The following is a 26174-nucleotide window of genomic DNA, read 5'->3' as shown; positions in this document are numbered from 1 at the left end:
TTTACTTCCTCCACCTCCTCCAATTATTCTCCCTAACCCACAAGTTCAAAGGTCACTCAATCCCTATTGGCAAGCAAGTTCTATGTGTGATCGCATCTTGGAGATGAAGTCACATATTGACAAGTTGGGAGAGTTGGGTGTCAAAGTCTTAAGAAGGTTGGATGTTCAATCACTTTCTAAGTCACATAGTAAGTTCCTTATGGACTACCATGTAAAGGACTATGACATGACCCTTAATGATCTTATCTATTTGCTTTGGGGTGCTTAATCAGCAATGATTTGGAGCACTGGCAGAGCAAATCTGATTAGTAGATCAACCCCCAAAACCTTCAATGGACATTGACAATGGTAACATTGGATACCCAGAAAAAACATTCTCTTCCCAATAGAAAGGGATTGGCCATGGCTAAGTCTGAGATAGTCCCATTACCAAAGAGTCCATATGTTTACCTTGCCAAAGGAAGGGGTATTGATTGCGAAGCTGCCTATTTACCTGAAAGATCAAAAGGTTGATCAAGTCAAGAAGTTTGACTCTTCTTCAGGTAAAAGTCCACTATCTAACTCTGTTAAGTTTATGTTATGAGATTCTCATTACATGATGTGACTGGGTCACATGTTGATGCTTTAAGAATCAAATAAAAGTGAAGAAACTTAAAGGAAGTACATGCTGATTCTGATCACGAAGATGGATTTCGATCGCATCAGAATTTTTGAGCTGTTACTTAGGAGTTATGATATATTGCTTAGGAATAGATAACAACAAGTTTTCATATGCATTTGCACTGTAAGGATAAATTTTTTCCGCAAAGTTTTGAAATAAAATAAAAGGTTTTAATTTTATATTTATTTTAAATATCCTTACAAGTGGCATCTGTGAAAAATGGTTGTTTATATGATTCCATTGATAGCAATATTTGAAAAAAAATGGACTTGATTCTTTCGTTTGTGGTAGTGTCATAATTTACCAAATAAGGAAAGATTCTCATTCCCAAGGCTTCAGTTGGATAGAAACTTGGAATCATGCAAGTTGCATAGTATGATGAATGAGAACTTTCAAGCATTGGAAAATTAAGACTTGTTCACATGGATGTGTGAATCAAGTGAAGGACTAAAGGGATCGAGTACACATTCTTGTGCACTGGTCATGTCCACCACAAAGCTCATTAAGACTATTCGTCATGATTTACTAAAGTTTAGTAAATATGGTTATACTTATAAGTTTAAGTATAATTCTGAAGCATTGGAAAAGTCTCGATGTATGGCAGAACGAATGAGAATAATCAAATTAGGAAGAAAGATTAAAGTTTCTCAAATCTGAAAAGATGGGAGAGTACTTTAGTATAATGTTTTGTGATCATCTTAATGATTAAAGAACCACATCAAAATTGGTCTTCTAAGTACATCTTAGTGCATTCTTATGACTAAGAATGGGAGTCATGAATTGTTGAAATGGTTAAATCAAGAAGATGAGTCATACTTCGTTTCAAAACAAGTCTTAGAGTCATACTCCAAGACTGTAAGTTGAGTGACATATCTTAAAGAAAGGTTCAAAACACTTGTCAAATGTAAGAGTAAAAGTGTCCTACTCTTGTACATTAGAAATTGGTAAGTTGTGATGTTTTGGGTTAAACAAAGACCAACTTAGGCCAAGTGTGTGAATTGTTTGTCTTGATAAAGAATCCACACTATCTCTTGTATATTTGGCAAGTGAGTCTTATATGTCAAGAGGACAGTGGGAGCCCTAAAGCTCTTAAAAGTTTCAAGACCTAATCAAGAATAAAACCTGGAATTCTTCACTAGCACACGACTTGAGGTGTATAACCTATCGTGTTGACATTTCTGTGCCTATTCAAGTTGACTTTGCATAGGAGTTCTGAAAGTTCTCAATTGGTTGCACAGCTACTTGGAAGCTATAGCAGGCCCTTGTGCTGCCAGGTGGCAAGAACTTAAGATTGCACAAGTTCAATCCATATGAGTTTGGATTTGTCACTAACCTTGTCTTGTGATTATGGTTTTGACAAATTCATATGGGTAGGAACTCATACACCATAAAAATCTAAGTGTTATAAGGTTTCTCTCCGATTCATTAAAATGATGGTGAGGAAACACTTTCACTAAGTAGATTTTTAAGTAGATAGTAATCTTTGCATTCTCAAAGTCGTTAGTAGAGCACACTAACATGGACTTATGAGAAATAGCAAAGGTCTAACCAATTGAGACTATGATTACGCCATCCCTTTTCATAGTTCTTAAATTGTTTAGACACTCTAGTGAGATATTTACAATAAGGTGTATGATTTTGATAAAGTCTCATCAAAGCAATCTAGTATCAGAAATTTGAAGTTTGGTAAGAAAGTCAATAAAGTATTGATTTCTAGAAGTCCACTAATTTCTGAATACATGTCAAAGCTAGTGGGAGCATAAGTATTATGCTGATAATCATCATGTTAGTGGGAGCATGATAATTATGATAAGTATTGCAAGCTAGCAATGTTAATTATAGAAAACAAAAGTTCAACTCGTAAGGTTGCAAGGGTTGAAAAAGTTGTTTTACTATAATTAAGGGAGAGGAAATTATACTTCATTTCAATTCTAAAAGGCTTAGATTGAGATTTTAATCATTTTAGTCAAGAATATATATATGAATTTCATGTTATATTGATTCAACTTAAGGAAATTCTATATATTGCGTTCTCAAAATTCGGTTATGATTACGGCATTCCTCTTCATAGTCAAATTTTGAAAACATGGCAAACAAAAATTATTGTAGCAAAAGACTGGTCTAGAATCATGTCTTTATGTGAGACATCATGAATCGTGTCCCATTTGCTTTGGGTACAGGATCGATTGCATGTGCTATAATATTTGTCCTTTCTAAAATTTCTGAATGCCTGGGGCATTAAGAAGGGAAAAGGTCTAGAATTGGATATGACTAAAAGGATTAAGCAATTGTCGAGGACAATCTAAGGTTTACCAAAGATTGGTTGCTCAAGGACAGTTGGAAGTATACTGTTAATATTGGAAGGACCATATTGACATATTCTGAAAAGAGGCATCTCTCGTTCAGAAGTGATAGTCAAAATGAGAATATGGAGTTGTCTCCATAGGTGGAAGTTATATGTGTAAGATTAGAAGACTTAATGCAAGAAGGATATTCAAAGCAATGTGCTTTGAGACTTCGTTTCCATGGAATTGATCTCCATTGGAATAACCTGTAATGACTGATGACAAGTCTTTGTGACTTTGTACATATTCATTACAAGAGGGACTGTGCATATAAGTTTAAAATCTAAACAGATTTTGGTAAATGTTAGGAATTTGGAATTCTTACATTTCGATAAGGATTTGGGAGTGTGAAATTAGAATCATTGAAAGTACGTTCAATCGATCTATTTCACAAAGTAAGGATCATAGACAAACATAGAGTGCATACTTGATGTATTGCAAAGCTATTGTTTAGAAAAACATAGTGTACATGCTTGGAGCATGGGACACCTAGTGTTTGAATTCAAGTATAAAGTTGATAAAACCGAAACAACGAATAATCAGTAATCAGTATGGTGATAAATAAAAGTGGTCTATTTATATTCATAGGGTTTGATACCATATTTGATTCATTTATTCTTGTGTTTCACTTTGCATGTTTTGATTTCCAGAATAACTAATTCGCTCTTCCTGAATGATTAAGTTATTCAAACCATCCACAGTCGGTCATATGTTGGAAGTAGATATGAATCAAGACTGTCATGAGTTGGCTTGTAGAGGTCCAAGTTGGTGGACAAAGTGGTGCTACAACACTCATGAGTGCTTATAAGTTCTGAGTATTGGATTCAACCCGCGCTCATTTGAATCACTTCATGGATTTTATCACGAGTGATCATGAGACGATAATATCTTATATTCTTCAAACCTAGAGATATGAGTCGTTAGTATGAGTTGATAGTACATTGATTGCACGAAAACGCATTGGTAACTCGAAGTTATAAAACGTGCCTTTGTGTATGATTCAACAAGTAGCAGAACAAGCCATATGAGTCGAAGTTTATCCATTCCTTTTACCTTCGGGATAAAAGCGATATCTGTGGGCCCCTTGATGATTTAGTGATGACACATGTGAGTGCTTGGCCAAGCCAGGACTGATTTGATTTGTTCAGTCAGTCAATCGTCATAAATCGGAAATCGGGAAACAACAAATGGACAGAGAGAAAGATTATAATCCATGTCTCAGTCCATATGATATCTAGAATGGAGGAATATATGATCACTTATCTAATGGACAAGTCATTGACAAAGGTCAGAGATTATCGGCAAGGTCAGAGTTCGACGGAGGCTTTTGAGAGCTACGATTGCCAGTTGGTTCTTGAAGTCATACACAATAATAGTTTTAGACTTATCACAAGACTAGATACTCCGTTCACACAGGTTCAGATAAGATGTACCTGGATCTCAAAAAGCTTTATTGGTGGCCAAACATGAAAGCAGAGATAGCTACCTTCGTGGGCAAGTGCCTGACTTGTGCCAAGGTGAAAGTGGAATATCAAAAGCCCTCAGGTCTACTTCAACAGCCAGAAATACCTGAGTGGAAGTGGGAAAGGATCACGATGGATTTCATCACTAAGTTGCCCAAGTCTCCGAGTGGCTACGATACCTTCTGGGTAATTGTCGATCGACTGACTAAATCCGCCCACTTCCTGCCAATCAAAGAGACATTCAAGATGGAGAGACTTACACGAATCTACATCCAAGAGATAGTTCGTCTGCATGGTGTACCTGTGTCTATTATCTCCGATCAGGATAGCAGATTCACCTCGAGATTTTGGCAGTAACTGCAGAAGGCTCTTGGAACTAAGCTGGATATGAGCATAACTTACCATCCACAGACAGACGGGCAGAGTGAGAGGACCATTCATACATTGGAAGACACGTTGAGAGCATGTGTCATAGACTTTGGTAAGTCGTGGGACACCCATTTTCCCTTGGTCTAGTTCTCCTACAACAATATCTACCATACCAGCATCAAGGCTGCGCCATTTGAAGCCCTCTATGGTCGTAAGTGCAGATCCCGTCTGTGTTGGGCTGAGGTGGGTGACACGCAGCTAGTTAAAGGTTAAGTCCCCGATCACAATCTCACACGCCCAAAAATCATCCGAGAAACTACAGAAAATATCATACAAATCCGGGAACGACTAAAAGCTTCAAGAGATAGACAAAAGAGCTACGCTGATAAGAGACGAAAACCTTTGGAGTTCCAGGTTGGTGACTGTGTTATTTTGAAGGTATCACCCTGGAAAGGCATTATACGCTTTGGAAAGCGTGGAAAGCTGAATCCGAGATACATTGGACCATTCGAGATCCTCGCTAGGATCGGTCCCGTAGCATACAAACTTCAGTTACCCCAAGAACTTAGCAACATTAATCCTGTCTTCCACATATCGAACGTTAAAAAGTGTCTATCCGACGAAACCCTTGTGATCCCTCTTGATGAGATCGAGATCAACTAGAACCTCAATTTCGTGGAAGAACCAGTCGAAATCATGGATCGGGAAGTCAAGCGAACAAAACAAAGTCGCATACCGATAGTGAAGGTCCGCTGGAATGCCAAGCGGGCACCTGAATTCACTTGGGAGCGAGAAGATTCCATGAAAAAGAAATACCCTCATCTTTTTCCGAGTTCGTGTTTTGTATTCTGTGTTTGAATTTCGGTACGAAATTCCCTCTAACGGGGGGATGATGTGACAACCCGAACCTTTTCTCCGTTACCGTTAGCCAATTTCCGTTAATAAAATTTGAATTTTATTAGGTTCCGTCAAATTCCTTTGGTTTGGAAAATCATTTAGTTATACAATTGAATTTTATATATATGAGTCGGAACCAAAATCACGCGAAAAACCCGAGTTTCCTTTTCAATAGTTTTCGGCCTGAGTGATGTTCACGGCCGTAAACCCGTTTACGGCCGTACACCCGTTTACCGCCACCGACAGGTGGCCCCCACCACCGACCATGGACCCCCCTATAAATATGAGCATCTACCCCTCATTTACACTTTTCTGGCCGAAAACTCTCTCATTCTCTCTCTAACCTCTCAACCGTAAACTCCAAAAACACCCTCTTTTCTTCCGAAAATCATTAAGAATCACCTTTGGGGGTTGTTTTGGAGCATCTAAAACGTGTTTTTCATCGAATCCAACATCATTGTTCTTCAATTTACGACCGTACACCCTTCAAACCTTCAAATCTTCAAAGGCCGTAAACCCGTTTACGGCCGTAAACCCTTCAAAGATTCATAAATCCTTCAAGAACACTGTTCACGGCCGTAAACCCTTCAAGGGGCAGTTCACGGCCGGAAACCCTTCACGGCCGCAAACTCCTTCACATCGTGAATCTTGGCTGTAAAATCCACTTTTCCACCTCGATCGAGTCTCGGTAACATTCCTAAACCAATAACAAGTGTTTTTCCAACACTATAAATAATGGTTTCGCTAATAAAATACAATTATGTAATTAATTGTTGATTAGGACCCCGTTGAGTACCGCGTGCATCCAACCAAGGGTTTCCACTCCCAGTCTCGATATCCGACTAATCACACGACCAACAGTGAGTTCATACCCCTATGCTTTTACTATTATTAATGTTTTCAGGGGGGAATACAAGCCAAACACAAATGATTTTGTGAACTTATACAAAAGAATTTCAACAAGTTTAAAACTTATGCAATTGATACAACCAAAAGATTTCCATGTTTTATAAAATATTTAGATATTTTATCCCTTTTGTAACATGCTGAGCATAAGGGACGTTTTCAACGTACAACCATAATTGCATAGTTTTCAGATCAATACACGAACCAAGTACACAACATACATGCAAACTATAATAAGTATAATTTGGGATTTTCAATACACAGTTTTATGAATTCAGAGTTATACATTGCAAAACATATAAACTATGACATATTTAGTTTATGATATACATTACTACATTCGGACTTCAAGAGTACAACATTAAATAATTATTTAAGTATAATTATTACCCTATAAAGTATACACACGGATTCAAATACAAAAGAACCATACAGAGCTACACGTAAACTAGTTAATACATGATTGTGAGACAACTCTTCAATTGTACGTTTCGGGGTACAGGTTAAATCCTATCATAGTATAACCAGAGTCTCCTGGAGGGAGAGCATGAGATTTGTGAATAGATCTATTCGGGATTGACAATCCCACACCTGAACTGCTAGCTACAGTTAGGCAGGCATGCCTGGGGTGACAAATGTCATATATCCGACACTTGAAGAACGTCGTAAAGGTCACTAGGTCATATCAAGCATGGTTATACGACTCTCAATAGTATAAACTAACCTTATTGTTTATGGGATTTCATTCTTCTTAAGTTTTATTTTCGTTAATAAAACTAGTTCATAATACAACTAGAGGATTCCATGGATTTCAACTCATAGTTTTATTTTAAGTAATGATACTACTTTACATACTGGTGGTAACCAGGGTTTTCAAACAGTACATTCTATACATTACTGGTGATAGCCAGGGTTTTCATACAAAGAGATTTTCATTTAAAACAATGTGATACAATACAGCTGGTGGTAATCAGACATACAAACTAATACATTATACACTACTACAGAACACATTAATAATCATATATGTTAGAAAATATTGGAATTTCTTGGGAAGCAAACAAACATTTTACAGATTCAATGACAGGTTTTCATTACAAAAACACGCTTATGAACTCACCAGCTTTTATGCTGATACTCTCTTTTCAAAACCGCTTGTATTCTCAGGAAATCAGTAGACAGGTACCTCGGCAGAATTTTGAGAAGACGGAGCGTATATGGTCTCGTCTTTATTTTTGCTACTTTTGATATATATAAATATGAAGCAAACAGATGTAAATACCTTTTTATATATTCAATGTAATGGTTGTGTTTACTTTGATTACTATGATGCAATTGTTGTGATACTACATATGACGTCATCCACCCCCGAACGTTTCCGCCGTTCCGGTTTGGGGGTGTGACAGATTGGTATGAGAGCTATTGTTTATAGTGAACTAAGTATACCGAACCTTACATGGTATACAACTATAAACACTAAATGGCCAAAGCGCTCTGAAACTAAAAGTATACTTTAAAATTTTTAAATATTTTACAAAAGTATACAAGTATACATACGTGCAAGAAGCTAACATAGTAAGAACTACATAAAAGTATTTAGGGCGAGTTGAACACTGCAGTTAAATCTGGATATTTATGTAGTCGTATGTAGGGCCAATATAACCTGATCAACTATATTTGTCCGAGATATGACCTACATGTGTTTGGGAGTGACTGTGGTGTCGCGACAAGTCTAAAACTCACCAAATCTTATGCTAATGAAATTACATAGTTAAAATACTATAGGAGTATTTTATGGTTCTATAACACTGCACAGATTCATCACTAGTAGTATAAATTCTTATAAACGAAAGACCTGAAATTTTTTGTTATTGTCATTAGCTATCATTATAGGTCTTTATTATTGTATATCTTGCTCGAAAATGTTCAATTCATGATCATCTAGGAGGCTTATCGTCATTTTCCCCTTGTATCTTTTAGAAAAAGATGCCTCCCAGAAAGAGACCCAACAGGAAGAACAACGACCCTCCGCCGCCACCACCTCCTCAGTTCGATCCTGCCATGTTCCAGGCAGCAGTTACAGCCGTTGTGGCTGCCGCGATGATGCAAATAAACCCTGGTGGTGCTAGCGGATCAAAAAGTGGTACCCATTCCCAAAATCTTGACGGCAATCAGGGACACCCGAAGGAGTGTTCCTATAAAGACTTCATGAATGCCAAACCTAAATCTTTCGATGGTAATGGAGGAGTCATTGCCCTAACCCAATGGTTCGAGAAGATTGAATCCATTTTCGAAATTTGCGCAGGTTCTAAGGCAAACAAGGTGAAGTTTGCAGCCTGCACTTTCACTGATAGAGCATTGACTTGGTGGAATAGCCGGGTCAAATCCCTAACTCTGCCAGTAGCGAATTCCATGGGTTGGGAAAGCTTAAAAGAGCTTATGCTTGCTGAGTACTGCCCAAGGGGCGTGGTGGTTGTCGAGGCCAACAAAATATATACCCAAAATTTTACACACTAAATTAGTGTATAGTGGTAAAGGGATCGTATCCACGGAGATTGGTTAAATTTAAATCTCTATGTAAATCACTTGTTCAAGTACTTGTAAAACAAAAGTAAAAGTAAAATGAGGGGGGGGGGGTAATTCTTTTTGATTGTTTGACAAAATTAAAACTAGCTAGAATGTAAATAAGACAAGTAAACAAGTAAAAGATTTGATTAAATTCAATGAAGTGAAATTGGTTGATTTTGGGATACACCACATGGATGACATGGTTGACTTATCATTAGACTAAATATAATAACACTTGTGAATTGGTTTAACTTGGCTATAGCAATTCATAAGCACAAATTACCTCAACTCTTCTTAGATATTAAAATGATTAGAGAAGCTCTAACACATTCCCTTAATTAAAGTCACAAAATCAATGAAGCATATAATCTTGTGAAAATCAATTAGCTTTGAGTTCTAAGAGTCACCAAATCCATAAGATAATCAAATGCTTACATTATAATTATGGAGGAAACATTTCCATGGTCTAAATGAAATGAAAACAAACATATAAACCATTTGTTGCTTACTAATTTGAGGGTCCATTACTTAACCAAGAAATTAGTCAACAAAAATAAGCATTCATTCATCTAAGCTCATGATCAAAGACAAATAAACACAAAAAGATGTTTAACTAGAAAACATTTCGATAAACTTCAAACACAAGATAATGATAAGTCTTCCAAGAAACTAATCATCCATGGGTTAAACCCTAATCAACCAAATGAAAGTTTAGCCAAGCATGGTCAAAGTAAAAGAAATGAAATATAGTTTAGTGATACCAAACATTTTCTAGTTGCAAGATGGAAAGAAAATAACACCAATCTTCAATTCTTAAACTTCTTCTCCAATGTTCTTGAGAGCCAAAAAGTGGTTTTCTCCAAGAGGTGATGTTGAAAAAATGCTCCAAAACTCCAGCAGATAAGGCTCATTCCGGATTCAAAAAGTTGCACAAAAGCTACCGACCAACTTTCCACAAGTAGAGTCAACAAGTCAAAACTCGGGATCAAGTCAGCACAATTCACGCGGACCGCGTATGGGTCCACGCGGACCGTGTGGGTCTCGCTGATTGTGGGACTTGGGCCATTTAAAATACAACCTAGCCCAATCTTCTCATTCACACTTCAGCCCACATGTATAACTCTTGAGAACCCAATTGTGTTATTCCAAAGCCTCCAATGATTGGTCCAATGCTCATTCAATCTTCCATAGCTCGAGTCTGTGTCGCCTCATCATTATTCTCGCTCAGAAATTAAATCCAACTTGATTTCTTGTTTATGCTGACACCAAGCTCAATCGCAACACTTCAAGTCCACCGGCAAACCGCAAGCCTCCAAAAGTCCAGCACTCCTTCCATACCTCCAATGAAAAATAGTCTTCGATAAATCCTGCAAATAAGCTCAAAAGACTGGAAAGCACCTGGTAAAGGAGAAAAATAACAAAAAGAGAAAATATGCATGAGGATTAACTAAAATGAGATGATTTTAACTAAAAATAAACTATGAAAAGAAGTGATAAAAACGAAACTATCAGGGCGAGATGCAGAAGTTGGAGCACGAGCTCTGAAACCTAAAGATGAAGGGTTCCGACATCGCTACTTATACAGCTAGATTCTGTGATCTGTCTCTTCTCTGTCCCGGAATGGTTACCCCAGAAAGCAAGAAAATAGAGAGATACATTTGGGGATTGACGCCCCCAACTCAAGGAAATGTCTTGGCTGCTAAGCCTTCCACTTTTGACAGCGCCAAGTGCTTGGCGCAGTGTAACATCCCAACCATCAGGTATCATTAAATTTCCATTTATATTTCATGTTTAAGGTCTACTCGACGAGTTGACGCTACGACTCATCGAGTAGCAGCGGGCCAGGACACGTCAATTAATGAATGACTCGTCGATTCGGCATTGGGGACTCGACGAGTAGGAGCTGGCAGTGGAAACCCTAAGTTTCAGGGTTTTTGCACCCTATATATTGGACCATTAGCGCCTCCTACTGCCCTCTATCACCCCTTGAGAGCCAGAAACCCTAATTCCCGTGAGTGAGAGCTTGGAGAGTGTTTTGGAGCTTTGAGAGGTGACTTTTGTGAAGGGAACTTGTAGATCAAGAGGCTAGCATCAAGGATTTTGTGTGGATCCATAGTCTATTTCAGTTTGGGCACATCTTGAAGGTAATAAGCTGTTACCTTAATCTCTTTTCTTCTAGAATCATTTATATGTGAAATCTAGGGCTTTCTTTAATTGTTCATGAAGGGATTTTGGATATGGGAGCTAGATCTGAAGTTGAAACTTCAGATCTGAACCTCTTTTGAGTCCTAAGTCCATAAAGTTTCCAGCTCTTGAAAGGATGAGACTCTCCTAAGGTTTAAAGCTCCATTAGAAGCTTAGATTGGTCATTTGGAGCCTTTAGGGCCTTGCATGCGTGTAAAGTTTGCAACTTTACGTGATAAACATGCCTTAGAAGCTTGGATCTGTAATCTGGAACCTTGGCATGGCTTAAAAAGTGTCTGCATGGATGAAGGTCTGCAAGGACTCGACGAGTTGCATAGTCAACTCGGCGAGTCATATGAAGATGGTCATGAACTCGTCGAGTTGATGAACAAACTCGGCGAGTCTGTTGAAGATTGCCTTGAACTCGACGAGTCGTTCGAAGACTCGGCGAGTCGGCTAGGGTTTCTCCCAATTCTTGGACACGTATGAACTCGGCGAGTTAAAAGGGAACTCGACGAGCCAATCAAGGATTTCACGACTTCTCGAGTTCAGGAAGGACTCGACGAGTCGGTGAACTACACTCGATGAGTCGAGTCAACATGGACTGTTGACTTTGACTGTGGACTTTGACTTTGACCAAGAGTTGACCAGTTGACTTCTGAGGGTATTCTGGTAATTTGGAGATTTATGAAAAGGGTGTTATGGTAACTATAGGTGGTGGAGTTCGTGTTGGTGATCCGGGAGTCGAGCTTTCTAGTTTCAGACGACAGTTGCGAGGTGAGTTATCCTCACTATACTAAGGGGTCTAAGGCACCAAGGCCGGCCCATTGGATATGTTATCCTAGCAGTGGTTATGTCGAGTATGAGTTAGCGTTGCATGCTAGTGGTTATGTCAGTTAGGTAGATCTGTAGGACTACCTGTGTTGTTATATGAATATTTGCATGCTCAATAGTTATGTTATATGTTGATATGTTATGTGGGATGGGTTGAGGTGATACTGCTCCGTGCGGTAACCAAAAAACCCGGGAGTATTCCAGATATGAGCTGAGGGCCCGGTAGGTATTCCAGACTCATACTGAGGACTCGGGAGTATTCCAGATATGAGTTGAGGGCCCGATAGGCATTCCAGACTCATACTGGGGACTCGGGAGCATTCCAGATACGAGCTGAGGGCCCAGAAGGCATTCCAGACTCATACTGAGGGCTCGATGGTATTCCATATACGAGCTGAGGGACCGGTAGGCATTCCAGACTCGTACTGAGGGCCCAGGGGTAATCCAGCTTGTAAAGCTGTGGACCCATTGCATGCTGTTCAGTTTGTTATGATATGTTTATGTGGACTGTATGTGTATCGATATTTTGGGGGAACTCACTAAGCTCTCAGGCTTACATTTTCAGTTTATTGTTTCAGGTACATCAGAGGATCGCGGCAAGGCGAAGGTGTGATCGTACAACTCCTCATGTTTTGTTTATGTTCTGGGAAAACTCTGATATTATACATATTGAAAACAAAGTTGTAATGATTTTTAATGGTTTGAAATGTTTTTAAAAGTTTAAATTGGTTTGAATTTTTGGGTGTTACATGCAGACCCTGATAGATCGCGGGGTTGATCTTGATGAAGTAACAGCCGCTCCCGAACCACCAAAGGCGAGTGGTGGGAAGAAAAAGTTCTGGAACAAGCGAAAGGGCCAGTCTTCACAGGAGCCCTCCAAGAAACAACAGGTAGTGGCAGTTCATGCTGCTACCACTCCTGCCGCTGTTCCTACAGCTCAAGCACCTGCCAGTAGATATGCTGGTACCCTTCCGAGGTGTGACAAGTGCAACTTTCATCATCATGGGCAGTGCCGCGAGATGTTATGCAATAGTTGTGGCAAGAAGGGGCACACGACTCCATTTTGCAAGACACCAGCCCAACCAACCAATTAGGCTCCTGGAGCGGGCGTTGGTCAAGCCTGTTATGGCTGTGGGGAGATCGGGCACTTCAAGAGGAATTGCCCCAAGGCAACAACAGCTGGCAACACAGGGAGAGTGCTGGCAATGGGCCAGGAGGAGGCAATTGCTGATCCCACCGTTGTTACGGGTACGTTCCTCCTCGACAACTCTTATGCATGCATTCTTTTCGATTCTGGTGCAGAGAGAAGTTTTGTTAGTCATGCATTTAAGCATCTGCTCCAACATAAACCCCAATCTTTGACCGAAACATTTACCGTTGAGATGGCTAACAGAAAGAAAGAACGCACTAACGACATATTCATAGGCTGTACCCTTACCCTAAACGACCATTCCTTCCCAATCGATCTTATGCCAGTTTCCATAAAAAGCTTCGACGTCATCATCGTCATGGATTGGTTGAGCCCCAATCGTGCTGATATCCTTTGCTACGAAAAAGCCATCCGTCTCAATCTGTCCTCGGGCGAAGCCCTCATAGTCTACGGTGATAAACTCAGCTCAAACCTTCGTATCAATTCATGCATCGAAGCCCAGAAATATCTGCAAAAGGAGTGCCATGCATTCCTAGCCTATGTCATTGATGACAAGCAAAAAGTTAAAGACCTCGAGAGCATCCCCGAAGTCTGCAACTTTCCAGATGTCTTCCCCGAAGATCTTCTCGGAATCCCTCTCGAGCGCCAAGTCGATTTCCGTATCGACTTAATTCCCGGAGCTACGCCCGTAGCTAAATCCCCATACCGTCTAGCACCGGCAGAAATGCAAGAGTTATCCAGCCAGCTCAATGAACTACTCAACAAGGGATTCATCAGACCAAGTTCCTCACCCTGGGGAGCCCCGATCTTGTTTGTGAAGAAGAAAGATGGATCCTTTCGGATGTGCATAGATTATCGTGAACTGAACAAGCTTACCATCAAGAACCGTTATCCCCTACCCAGAATTGACGACCTTTTCGATCAACTTCAAGTAGTCGGCTACTTCTCAAAGATAGACCTAAGATCAGGGTAACATCAACTACGAGTCCATGAGAGTGATGTTCCTAAGACAGCATTTCGGACTCGGTATGGTCACTACGAGTTTGTAGTAATGCCCTTTGGTCTAACCAACGCACCGGCGGTATTCATGGATCTGATGAATCGGGTGTGCCGCCCTTTCCTAGACAAGTTCGTAATCATGTTCATTGATGATATACTTGTCTACTCTCGGAGTGAGGAAGATCATAGACAACACTTGAGGCTAGTGTTAGAAACACTAAGGGCGGAGAAACTTTATGCAAAATTTTCAAAGTGTGAATTCTGGATCAGAAAAGTAACTTTCCTTGGTCACGTGGTTAGCGAGGAAGGCATACACGTGGACCATTCCAAAATCAAAGTGATTGAGAATTGGTCAGCACCGGAGATGCCCACAGAAATCCGTCAATTCTTGGGTCTCGCTGGCTACTATCGCAGATTTATCCAGAATTTCTCCAGGATTGCTAAGCCTTTAACCACCTTGAATCAGAAAGGTGTACCCTATTGTTGGGGAGAAAAGCAAGACACTGCGTTTCAAACATTAAAGCAGGCCCTATGCAACGCACCTATCTTGTCTCTGCCTGAAGGGACGGAGGACTTCGTGGTCTACTGTGATGCATCCAATCAGGGCCTAGGCTGTGTGCTCATGCAGCGTGGAAAGGTTATTGCCTATCCCTCGAGACAGCTGAAACCACACGAGGTCAACTATACAACTCATGATTATGAGTGCGAAATACGCTACCATCCCGACAAGGACAATGTGGTAGCGGATGCCCTCAGCCGGAAAGAGTATTCAGGTCGTAGAGTGAAGGCACTGACAATGACCATCCATTCCCATCTGTCCGCACAAATTAGAGAGGCTCAGCTGGAAGCCTTAAAACCAGAGAACTTGTCGGATGAAGCCTTGAGGGGGATGGAAAAGAACTTGGAGATCAGAGGAGACGGGGTTTACTATTTCATGGACCGGATCTGGACCCCAACGTTCGGCGGTTACATGGAGGTTGACATGAACGAAGCTCACAAGACTAGATACTCCGTTCACACAGGTTCGGATAAGATGTACCTGGATCTCAAAAAGCTTTATTGGTGGCCAAACATGAAAGCAGAGATAGCTACCTTCGTAGGTAAGTGCCTGACTTGCACCAAGGTGAAGGTGGAATATGAAAAGCCCTCAGGTCTACTTCAGCAGCCAGAAATACCTGAGTGGAAGTGGGAAAGGATCACAATGGATTTCATCAATAAGTTGCCCAAGTCTCCGAGTGGTTATGATACCATCTGGGTAATTGTCGATCGACTGACTAAATCCGCCCACTGATAAGATCATACAAATCCGGGAACGACTAAAAGCTTCAAGAGATAGACAAAAGAGCTACGCTGATAAGAGACAAAAACCTTTGGAGTTCCAGGTTGGTGACCGTGTTCTTTTGAAGGTCTCACCCTGGAAAGGCATGATACGCTTTGGAAAGCGTGGAAAGCTGAATCTGAGATACATAGGACCATTCGAGATCCTCGCTAGGACTTAGCAACATTCATCCTGTCTTCCACGTCTCGAATGTTAAAAAGTGTCTATCCGACGAAACCCTTGTGATCCCTCTTGATGAGATCGAGATCAACGAGAACCTCAATTTCGTGGAAGAACCAGTCGAAATCATGGATCGGGAAGTCAAGCGAACAAAACAAAGTCGCATCCCGATAGTGAAGGTCCGCTGGAATGCCAAGCGGGCACCTGAATTCACTTGGGAGCGAGAAGATTCCATGAAACAGAAATACCCTCATCTTTTTCCGAGTTCGTGTTTTGTATTCTGTGTTTGAATTTCGGGATGAAATTCCCTCTAACGGGGGGATGATGTGACAACCCGAACCAGCCAATTTCCGTTAATAAAATTTGAATTTTATTGAGTTCCGTCAAATTCCTTTGGTTTGGAAAATCATTTAGTTATATAATTGAATTATATATATATATGAGTCGGAACCAAAATCACGCGAAAAACCCAAGTTTCCTTTTCAATAGTTTTCGGCCTGAGTGATGTTCACGGCCGTAAACCCGTTTACGGCCGTACACCCGTTTACGGCCAGCGACAACTAGCCCCCACCACCGACCATGGACCCCCCTATAAATATGAGCATCTACCCCTCATTTACACTTTTCTGGCGGAAAACTCTCTCATTCTCTCTCTAACCTCTCAACCGTAAACACAAAAAACACCCTCTTTTCTTCCGAAAATCATTAAGAATCACCTTTGGGGGTTGTTTTGGAGCATCTAGAACGTGTTTTTCATCGAATCCAACATCATTGTTCTTCAGTTTACGACCGTACACCCTTCAAACCTTCAAATCTTCAAAGGCCGTAAACCCGTTTACGGCCGTAAACCCTTCAAAGATTCATAAATCCTTCAAGAACACTGTTCACGGCCGTAAACCCTTCAAGGGGCAGTTCACGGCCGGAAACCCTTCACGGCCGTAAACCCTTCAAGGGGCAGTTCACGGCCGGAAACCCTTCACGGCCGCAAACTCCTTCACACCGTTAATCTTGGCCGCAAAATCCACTTTTCCACCTCGATCGAGTCTCGGTAACATTCCTAAACCAATAACAAGTGTTTTTCCAACACTATAAATAATGGTTTCGCTAATAAAATACAATTATGTAATTAATTGTTGATTAGGACCCCGTTGAGTACCGCGTGCATCCAACCAAGGGTTTCCACTCCCAGTCTCGCTATCCGACTAATCACACGACCAACAGTGAGTTCATACCCCTATGCTTTTACTATTATTAATGTTTTCAGGGGGAATACAAGCCAAACACAAATGATTTTGTGAACTTATACAAAAGAATTTCAACAAGTTTAAAACTTATGCAATTGATACAACCAAAAGATTTCCATGTTTTATAAAATATTTAGATATTTTATCCCTTTTGTAACATGCTGAGCATATGGGACGTTTTCAACGTACGACCATAATTGCATAGTTTTCAGATCAATACACGAACCAAGTACACAACATACATGCAAACTATGATAGGTATAATTTGGGATTTTCAATACACAGTGTTATGAATTCAGAGTTATACATTGCAAAACATATAAACTATGACAGATTTAGTTTGTGATATACATTACTACATTCGGACTTCAAGAGTACAACATTAAATAATTATTTAAGTATAATTATTACCCTATAAAGTATACACACGGATTCAAATACAAAAGAACCATACAGAGCTACACGTAAACTAGTTAATACAGGATTGTGAGACAACTCTTCAATTGTACGTTTCGGGGTACAGGTTAAATCCTATCATAGTATAACCAGAGTCTCCTGGAGGGAGAGCGTGAGATTTATGAATAGATCTATTCGGGACTGACAATCCCACACCTGAACTGCTAGCTACAGTTAGGCAGGCATGTCTGGGGTGACAAATGTCATATATCCGACACTTGAAGAACGTCGTAAAGGTCACTAGATCATATCAAGCATGGTTATACGACTCACAATAGTATAAACTAACCTTATTGTTTATGGGATTTCATTATTCTTAAGTTTTATTTTCATTAATAAAAGGATTCCAGGGATTTCAACTCATAGTTTTATTTTAAGTAATGAAACTACTTTACATACTGGTGGTAACCTGGGTTTTCAAACAGAACATTCTATACATTACTGGTGATAGCCAGGATTTTCATACAAAGGGATTTTCATTTAAAACAACGTGATACAATACAGCTGGTGGTAATCAGACATATAAACTAATACATTATACACTACTACAGAACACATTAATAATCATATATGTTAGAAAATATTGGAATTTCTTGGGAAGCATACAAAAATTTTACAGATTCAATGACAGGTTTTCATTACAAAAACACGCTTATGAACTTACCAACTTTTATGCTGATACTCTCTTTTCAAAACCGCTTGTATTCTCAGGAAATCAGTAGACAGGTACCTCGGCAGACTTTTGAGAAGACGGAGCGTATAGGGTCTCGTCTTTATTTTTGCTACTTTTGATATATATAAATATGAAGCAAACATATGTAAATACCTTTTTATATATTCAATGTAATGGTTGTGTTTACTTTGATTACTATGATGCAGTTGTTGTGATACTACATATGACGTCATCCACCCCCGAACGTTTCCGCCGTTCCGGTTTGGGGGTGTGACACTCTCATTTCCTTCTTCATCTTCTGCATTTTTCGGATATCATTAACAGGTTATGCCATCACTTTTGTTATCTTATACCACTATATAACAATAACTTACATCTACAAGATGATAAATAAAGTATATAACTAAAAAAAGATCTTCAAATATCTGAAACCTTCATAAGTTATGTAATGTTCATGTAACCGGTATTTGTCGTCATTCCCTCAGTAGTCTCTCGTTCAATTGTCCACGTCTGCACCCCTCTGTTTATACAATTGTGGGGGGTAAGGAATCGCTAGGATGTGGGGAAAGAAGAAAACTAATTGAAGTGGGAGGAGGAAATGAGAGGTTGAAGATGAAGGTTTGGCTGAGATCGGTAACCACAAACAAAAACCTGTAAATAGGGATTTAGAGCGGTTGTGATGAAATGTTGAAGCAATCGAACGATGCTAAATGCAAAGCGGTTAGTATTAATAATAATTATAAATATAAACATCGTGTTTTTTTTCATTTCAAGTTTATCATCAAGTTTTTTTTATAGCTTCTATGGTAATTGAATATACACTTAAAACGCACAATTAGAATAATCGTGTATTTGTATTTCAATTTTTTTAACATGATGCATTTTATAAGACAACATAATATTTTTTCAACAAAGTTTGACCGACATTATAATAATCATGGATGATCCCGCCCTTATCTTTAAACAACAATTTATTATAACCTTAAAGCAAGTTAAACACTTGCAAAAAGAAACAAAATAAGGGTGGGTTCATAAAAAAAGCCCTACCAACATCCAGAGAAATGAAACCTAGACATCAAGTTATACTACCCAATAAACAAATATTGATGTTGTCGCAAGTTAAATTGGGTTTGTTATCCCCCAAATCCATAAAAAGAAAAATCACTACATCTACTTGAAACAAATTAAGAAATGAAAGTTCCTAATTAATGGTGTTTCAATGTAAAGCACCAAAATCTTTAAAATCAACTTAAAAAATAAAGTTTACAATCTATAACTACACACAGTTAAGCAAAGATACATACACAAAAAACAGTTACATACTTCCAATAATTGTTAATAATACACACAAAGAGAGTCACATGCAAACACACACATATACTAATACACACACAATTGCATACACTTAGAGCATTGATTTGTCAAAAAAAAACTTGTAAAAATAAGGAAATCACATTGCTACTTGATGCATTTCGCCCCTAATCGTGTTAAGTGTAACAAATACTAATACCCTATATTGTCTCCCATGTTTTAGACAACCACAAATGTACATATCATTGACAATCAACTAAAAATTGACAAAAATTTTAAAAATCGCCACACAACCGACAAACTCACACACACAAACAGCAAAACACAGCCACAGTTTCATTTAAGTGTGTAACATACTAACATAGCATCTTATTTTCAAATACTCTTGTATTATAAAACAAAGAAATTATAAGAATACAATTTAGCAGCTTACAATAACACACAATTTTTGATTTTAAACCTAGACTTCCCTAATTCTAGAAGATTAAAAATATGTTTCTGCAACATAACAAAAAAAACAAAACAAAACAAATCAGTGATAAGCAGCCTTAAAATCAGGTGTAAAGAAAAAAAAACATGTTACAGAAATGTTTAGATGCTACCTGTAAATGGTAAGAGTTCACTTTCCTTGCCCCTTTTTCACTTCAGTTAGATAATGCTTAGCTGTAACCTGTAAGGATAAAAATTTGTAAGAAAATGAGACAAATGCTAAGAAAATGATCTAGACCTATTTGGGTATACAAAGTGTGTTGTGTCAGTGTGTAGAAAGGAACATACGACTAAGAAGACATGACCTAAATCAAAGATACTTCCATTTTTAGAAGCTTATGAATTCCAAGAATGCTCTGTGTAATGCAATTAGAAATTCAGCAACCTAACCAAACAAACAAACAAACAAAAAAAATACAAAATACATGAGCAAATCTTGAGATTGATTTATCAGTAGAGTGATCGGTAAACAAATAAACAAAAAATTGAGTATCAAATAGTGATACAGGAACAAAAACACACAACAATCACGAACCAAAAAGAGATACATGAATTGAATCCAACAAAAAATACATGAATAAATTGAACACCAAAAGAAAATCTAACCTTGCACATTGTCGATTGACCAGTGATTGAAGGGGATTTGTGACAGAAAGGAAATAAGATAAATAACATGAATTTAGATGAGAAAATAAAATTAAACTTACTTGAAAACAATCAGAAGCCATTTATGGACGAAACCAATCAATCAGAAGCCACGAAGCAGAAAAAAGGTTTTCCAATAACCTGCAACAAACACCAAGAACAATCCGAAGCCATTAATGTATATTTTCAGTACATCGAAAGAAAAAACGATAAACATGGGAGAGAAGAAGATGAAGAAATAATTATAAGGAAACGGTTTTCTCCGACAATAGCGTAACCTCTATTTATTCATAACAGCTTAGCTTATTGATTTATGTGATCACTCTTAATGTTGCTTCAATCATGCTGCATATTTAACTAATTAATTTAGTCCTCGAGTAATACACCTTTTATTTATTAAAACATATACAATACATCACCCTGTTAATACTCCATATGCATGCCTCCAATTGGATTTTTTATTACTTTTTGAATGAAAATTTTGCGCCGATTGGATGAATTTAATATATGTTGTTCTGCTAATTGACTTTCTATAGATAATTCTAATGCTCCAGATGGACTCTCCAAGAATAGTTGACTCCTTTTGAATTCAGGAAGCAGAATCTGATGAATACGACATAAAAACTTGAATAATCTAGAAATCTAAAATCTGACTAATTCCACGCTATAACATTTTTGTTCTTTCTTTCTCCTTGGTTTCTATATAGCAAGATAACTAAATACTGATTTAACATCCATTTATTGGATTATATTCCTACACAATTTCACATTTACTTTACACGTGTCCAATTATTCACTGAAACTAAACTCGAATTTTCACCTTTTAGGGCATGGGAGACATATCTAGTGGTTTTGGTCCTGTATACTGCTTGGGCATCTCCATCTAAATTTGGATATCTTAAAAGGCCACGAAAACCTCTCTCAATCATTGATAATGTTGTGAATGGGTTCTTTGCCATTGATATACAATCATTGATATGTATTTTGCTATTTTTAAAACCAGGTAACTTAGAAGAAATGTTTTTTTAATGGTAACAAAAAGTATGATTTAATCACTACAGAAAAGAGTTAAGTGGTTGAATTAATAAAATGATGAAATTAGTTACATCGCTTAAAGCAGGTTAAGGAATGTGTTTGGATGATTCAAAGGAATCCAACATAGGCCTCACAAATGCAGGAAGAAACAGACCTAAAATTCACAATAAAAATTAGGTATATTAGAAGATACATTGATTGATTAATTAAGCTAAAACAAAAGTTTTAATTCTGATATACCTGGATGCATCTGATGATGGTATTGGTGCTGTTTTAGACTTAATGTGTTGCTAATTTATTCAGGCTCCATGCATCATCTTTATTGATCAGATAGATGTTGTTGGGTCCACGTCTAATTGGTAAGTGTTCCTTGAAAATAATTGATATTTTCCATGGGCTTTGTTGGGAAATTTAGGGTTTGTGGTGGAGATCTGGATACCAACTTGGATCGTGATATCACTTTCCGAACTGATATTTCTACCATATGCCTGGGTTACAAGAAATTCAGCCTAGGATAATCCAAGTGGACACTTACGTTTCTAGGCACAGAAAACGTAAGCCAATATGCTAAAGGGTTCTGTGAATGTGTGATGAAAAACGAGAGCTAAAGAACGTCTCCCTTCTGGAAAGGAAGAGTTGTTTATATATTAAACACGATTAGGGTTTCATTAGGGTTGGGCCGTCATTAGTTGCTTTGGAAGCAAGTAATATTAATCCGGATTAGGGACCAGCAGGACCCCAGCCAGGGGCTCTGCCCCTTGGAAACCCCGGACCCGGGGGCGCTGCCCCCGGACCCCCTACTAGTCGTCGAACCGGCTTCTGATTCGATCTCATACATGTGTGCACTCCGCACAACCCCGTACATATATTAGAGTACAAATCATGAAGCCCCTTAGCTCACATGTTAGTTCCAGTTACTTAAAATGACATAGTGACACTAAAATCACCAACAATCCTCCCCCATTTTAGTGTAACCCTTGAACAAACATAACCTTATCAACAACAAACCAAACTAGTACATAATGAAAATATCGAAACGATTGAATTTCCACTTAGTATCATACACTTGCAAATACTCGAGAATCAGGGTGTTCTAAGAATTGAACCCATCAACCCATTTGAATACCAGAAAGTAAAATACATACTAGTTTATTGAATTTCTAGCATAATACAACTTGACACTATTATAAAGCCGTGTGTCCCAATCCTCTCATGATCGTATCAAGGTCAAGTCCACAACCTCTTGAAATGCGGCTACACTTCACAATCACGTAGGTAACTCCTTTCCATGTATCTGCACATACATTTATCAAAGGAATTATTAAGAAGTTAAACTTCAACCTGGCTAACTTGCAGAACCGAACACATACCTGGGATGAATACTTCATGTGTTCCAATCTATAAGTATGAGCTTTCCACATTGAATTCAACTCCTAACATTATATTAGGAGGGAATTGGGTGTCTCATCATTATAGAATTAAATGGACTTTCATCCCACAGACTTGTGCACTAAGTCTCTTGTCAGACCTTTAGTCAAGTGATCTGCCAAATTTTGTTGCGATTTCACAAACTCAACCAAAATCACACCATTCATGATTAGTGCTCTAATCATACTATGTCTAACACCTAGGTGTCTAGACTTGCCATTATAAACCTGGCTATATGCCTTAGCCAAAGCGGCAACACTATCACAAAGGATAGAAATAGGTGCTATCGGTTTAGACCACAAAGGAATCTCATAGACCAAATTCCTTAGCCACTCTGCTTCTTTACCAGCAGCTGCTAACGCAACAAACTCAGATTCCATTGTCGAGTTTGTAATGCAAGATTGCTTCTTGGAAGCCCAAGAAATGGCACCTCCCCCAAGCAAGAATACCCAACCAGAAGTTGAGGAATGGTCCTCCATGTTGGTAATCCAACTTGCATCTGAATGACCTTCTAAAACCGAAGGACTCCCCAAGTAACTCAAACCATAATTCATGGTTCCCTTGAGATACTTAAACACTCTATTCACTGCTTGCCAATGTTGAGCACTAGGATTGCTAGTGTACCTGCTCAACTTACCCACAGGAAACACAATATCATGTCTGGTACTTGTCATGGCATACATCAAGCTGCCAATAGCCTTAGAGTATTCCAACTGTGAAATGGGAATACCATTATTTGGCATTAATTTCACACTTGGGTCCATAGGAGTACTCACAGGAGAACACTCGGTAAAATTAAACCGCTTGAGAATTTTCTCAATATAATGACTTTGAGTCATTACCAATCCATTGTTCATCCTCTTAATTCTTATTCCAAGAATTACATCAGCCTCTCCCAAATCTTTCATGGAAAACTTGGATGACAACAATTTCTTTGTTTTATCCACTTGATTTTGGTCGGTACCAAAAATCAACATGTCATCTACATATAAGCAAATGATCACTCCAGCTCTAGTAGCATCATCAAATCTACTATAAACACATTTGTCACATTGGTTTGTTTTGAAACCAAAAGACAAAATCACCTCATCAAATTTTTGATGTCATTGTTTAGGCGCTTGTTTCAGCCCATACAAAGATTTGACAAGTTTACAAACCATATGCTCTTTACTGGGCATAATGAAACCTTCTGGTTGTTTCATGTAAACTTCCTCATCAAGATCACCATTTAAAAAGGCTGTTTTCACATCCATTTGGTGAATAACCAGATTGTGGATACTTGCCAAGGCAACCAATAATCTAATAGTAGAAATACGTGCACCTGGAGCATACATATCAAAATAGTCAATACCGGCTTTTTGTCTAAAACCTTGAATGACTAACCTGGCTTTGAATTTGTCAATAGTCCCATTAACATTCATTTTCTTTTTGAAAATCCATTTGCAACCAAGAGGTTTAGAACCCGGAGGCAAATCAGACAACACCCATGTATTGTTCTCAAGAATTGATGACATTTCATCATCAATTGCTTCCTTCCAAAAGGCACTATCACGAGACTCCATGGCCTCTTGATAAGTCTTAGGATCATCTTCAATACTATAGCAATAAGAGTATTCAAGATTAATTTCATCCCTTGAACCTTCCACCAAGTATAGTTGGAAGTCGGATCCGAAATTTTTCACAACTTGACCTCTTTTTCTTCTACGAATATCTTGTGGTTCTTGCATGATACCACCATCTTGACTTTCTGAATTTTGCTCTTTATTAGCATCAAAAGTCAGATCCTTAGGCCTTTGAATCGATGAAAACCTCATCTCATCAAAAATTGCGTCCCGCGATTCGATAACAGTGTTAATTGAAACCAAATCATTAGGTTCTATTACATAAAACCTATATGCCTTGGAATGTTCAACATATCCAATGAATATGCAATCAATTCCACGTTCTCCCAAATTTTTCTTTTTGGGCTCGGTAAGTTTTACAACTGCCCGACATCCCCAAACCCGAAAATAACTCAAATTCGGCTTTTTCTTGAACCAAAGTTCATATGGGACTGTTTTGTTCCTTTTATTTGGAACCCTATTTAACAAATAGCAGGCCGTTAACATGGCCTCTCCCCAGAATCCTTCACTCAATCCCGAGTAAGATAGCATCGAGTTTACCATTTCCTTTAAAACTCGATTTTTGCGTTCAACAATGCCATTATGTTGAGGCGTGTAAGGTGCCGTGGTCTCATGAATGATACCCACTGATTGGAAGTATATGGGATCCATATATTCACCTCCCCTATCAGTCCTGAGACATTTAACCGGAATGCCTAATTACAATTCCACCTCGGTTTTGTATATTTTGAATTTATCTAAGGCTTCATCCTTAGAGTGCAACAAATATACATAGCAAAACCGAGTGCAGTCATAAATAAAAGTGACTACATACTTTTTATTCCCTAAAGAAGGAGTGGAATGAAAATCACACAGGTCACTGTGTACAAGTTCCAAAACAGCTGAATTTCTAGTGACACTAGGAAAGGGCTGTTTTGTCACTTTTGTAAGCATGCATGTTTTACATTTATCAGATGTCATATCAAAGGCTGGAATTAATCCATCTTTTGACATCTCATGCATCCTTCTAAAGTTGACATGACCTAATCTTACATGCCAAAGCATAGATTTATCAACATTAGAAGCAGAAGATACAAATGCAGAATTCTGAACAGGTAATAATTTGTCAACAATATTCAAACGAAACATTCTATTATTTAAATATCCAAAGCCAACAAACATTCCACCCTTAGACAAAACAAACTTATCCGACTCAATAACTTGTTTAAAACCATCAGAATTCAAACAACTAGAGCTAACAAGATTCTTGCGAATCTTGGGAACAAACAAAACATCAAATAACCTAATTGTCTTTCCAGAAGTAAATTCAAGACACACGACACCTAAACCACAAATAGGAATAAAAGAATCGTATCCCATTTTCAGCACCGAGCCATCCTCAAGCGGAGTTAATGTTT

At 38.5% G+C, this 26174-nt stretch overlaps 1 long non-coding RNA gene across 1 annotated transcript; it reads right to left on the bottom strand.

Moving 5' to 3' along the window:
- Positions 1–20025: 20025 nt before the first annotated feature.
- On the bottom strand, positions 20026–20432 carry LOC145137110 (uncharacterized). The gene is made up of 3 exons (XR_013720875.1): positions 20353–20432; positions 20161–20228; positions 20026–20056 (listed from the first exon to the last, which is right to left on the bottom strand). It is a non-coding gene; the product is annotated as an uncharacterized LOC145137110 (long non-coding RNA).
- Positions 20433–26174: the final 5742 nt, after the last annotated feature.

This window comes from Lactuca virosa, chromosome 9 (assembly GCF_052849685.1).
Source record: "Lactuca virosa cultivar CGN04683 chromosome 9, Lactuca_virosa_CGN04683_v6, whole genome shotgun sequence".
Lineage (NCBI taxonomy): Eukaryota > Viridiplantae > Streptophyta > Magnoliopsida > Asterales > Asteraceae > Lactuca > Lactuca virosa.
Note: the sequence above shows the minus strand (reverse complement) of the source record. Positions and strands in the feature narration are given on the sequence as shown.